This window comes from Primulina huaijiensis, chromosome 4 (genome assembly GCF_012295235.1).
Source record: "Primulina huaijiensis isolate GDHJ02 chromosome 4, ASM1229523v2, whole genome shotgun sequence".
Taxonomy (NCBI): Eukaryota; Viridiplantae; Streptophyta; class Magnoliopsida; order Lamiales; family Gesneriaceae; genus Primulina; species Primulina huaijiensis.
In genome coordinates this window covers 8,685,022-8,687,876 of record NC_133309.1, presented here as the reverse complement: position 1 = coordinate 8,687,876, position 2,855 = coordinate 8,685,022, and positions in this window count along the sequence as shown.

The window sequence follows — 2,855 nt, the reverse complement described above, 5'->3', positions numbered from 1 at the left end:
GGAAAAGAATGGCTAGAACCGAGTCTCGTCTGGATAACATGGAAACACACATGGGAAATATGGGTGCGACGATGAAATCATTGGAAACACAGATTGGGCAACTAGCCAATGCTTTAAAAGATCATAACAGAGGACAGTTTCCCAGCAATACGGAGGTGAATCCTAGAGAGCAATCCAAAGCTGTCACATTGAGGAGTGGCAAGGAAATTGGAATTCCAGAGCCGGCTGAAGAAAGTCTAGAGACTCTTGTTGAGGAAGATGATGGAAAGGGTGTAAGTGTTAGAGAAGAGAAAGTGGAGGAACCCAAGAAGGTGCTTGAACAGCAACCTCTGCCAATGGTGAATCTTCCATATCCACAGAGGCTCAATAAGAAAGGGCTGGATGATCAGTTTGCGAAGTTCTTGGAAATCTTTAAGAAAATACACATCAACATCCCATTTGCCAATGCATTGGAGCAAATGCCCAATTATGCTAAGTTCATCAAGGATGTGATGTCCAAGAAGAGGAAACTTCAAGAATTTGAAACCGTGAAGCCAACCGAAGAGTGCAGTGCCATACTCCAAAGGAAACTACCGCAAAAACTCAAAGATCCAGGGAGTTTTACTATTCCTTGTGTTATTGGTGGTTCTAGAGTAAATAGAGCTTTGTGTGATTTAGGTGCCAGTATTAATTTAATGCCTTTTTCTATTTAAAGGACCTTGGAGCTTGGCGAGGTGAAACCTTGCACTATTACTCTGCAGCTAGCGGACAGATCACTTACATATCCACGAGGGATAGTGGAGGATGTGCTGGTAAAGGTAGACAAGTTCATATTCCCTGCTGATTTTGTCATTTTAGACATGGAAGAAGACCGGGAGACACCACTTATCTTTGGAAGGCCATTCTTCGCCACCAGAAAAGCTTTGATTGATGTGCACAAGGGCGAGCTCACATTGAGAGTAGGTGGAGAGGAAGTCATATTCAACATCTACAAGACCATCAAAGGACCAAATGAGGTAAGTACTTGCAATAGTATTGATATAATTGATTCATGTGTATCTCATGTCGGTACAGGTAGGATGACGAAAGACTCTTTAGAGAGATGCTTGTTGGAATCAGCTTCTACAGTGGATGAAGAGGACTGGAATGTGCGAGAGGAGTTACTTGCTCTCAATACATTGCCTAAAGTAAAGATTGAAGCTCAGCATGAAGAGTTACTTGAAGACGCAAGCAAAGAAGTACCAAAAGCGTCCCCTGAATTGAAGGACTTACCGAGTCACTTGTGCTATGCATTCCTAGACGAGAGTTCATCTTATCCGGTAATTATATCTTCTGCTCTTACTATTGATGAAAAAGATAGGTTGTTGAAGGTGTTGCGAGAATTTAAATCTGCTTTGGGATGGACAATTTCTGACATAAAGGGGATTAGCCCTACTGTTTGTATGCATAAAATCTTGATGCAGGATTCTTATTCTCCCTATGTTGATCATCAGAGGAGGCTCAATCCAGCTATGAAGGAGGTTGTGAGAGCTGAGGTATTAAAATTGTTAAATGCTGGTGTTATTTATGCTATATCTGACAGTTCTTGTGTTTCACCAGTACAAGTAGTGCCTAAGAAGGGAGGTATAACTGTGGTGAGAAATGAGAATAATGAATTGATTGCAACTCGTCCAGTGACTGGTTGGCGAGTGTGTATCGACTACAGGAAATTGAATGATGCGACTAGGAAAGATCACTTCCCTCTTCCCTTTATTGACCAGATGCTTGATAGAGTAGGTGGTTATCATTATTATTGCTTTCTAGATGGTTATTCAGGTTACAATCAAATTGTCATAGCAGCAGAGGATCAAGAGAAGACTACCTTCACTTGTCCCTACGGTACATTTGCTTTCAGGAGAATGCCATTTGGTCTTTGCAATGCACTTGCTACTTTTCAGAGGTGTATGATGGCCATATTTTCTGACATGGTCGAGGAAATAATGGAGGTTTTCATGGATGATATACCTGTCTTTGGGTCATCATTTGTTCATTGTTTGCAGAATTTGACGCTTGTTTTGCAGAGATGTCGAGAGAAGAATTTAGTGCTGAATTGGGAAAAATGTCACTTCATGGTCCCAGAAGGTATTGTGCTTGGGCATAAGATTTTGGCTAAAGGAATAGAAGTGGACAGAGCCAAGGTTGTGGCAATTGAAAATCTCCCACCGCCGAAGAATGTGAAAGGGATCAGAAGTTTCTTGGGACATGTCGGGTTCTATCGTCGTTATATTAAAGATTTCTCTAAAATTACTAGACCTTTATGTAATTTGTTAGAGAAAGATTCTAAATTTATTTTTGACGATGATTGTTTGCAGGCGTTTAACAGGATCAAGACAGCACTGATTTCTGCACCCATCATGATAGTGTCTGACTGGAAGGAGCCCTTTAAGCTCATGTGCGATGCGAGCGACTATGCTGTGGGAGCAGCATTGGGACAATGGCGAGATAAGATGTTCAAGGCTATCTATTATGCAAGTCGTACACTTAATGCAGCCCAACAGAATTACACAACTTCTGAGAAAGAGATGCTAGCCGTGGTGTTTGCATTCGATAAGTTCAGAACATATCTCATTGGCACCAAGGTCACTGTTTTTACTGATCATGCAGCTCTTCGTTACTTGTTTGCCAAAAAGGATGCAAAGCCCAAGTTGATACGATGGATACTCCTACTTCAAGAATTCGACTTTGAAGTCAAAGACAAGAATGGGTGTGAAAATCAGATAGCAGATCACTTGTCACGCCTGGAGCTGGAAGAAAAAACTGAAGGTGGAGTGATCAATGAGTCGTTCCCAAACGAACAACTCTTCAAGGTAACTGTTACACATCCCTGGTTTGCAGAT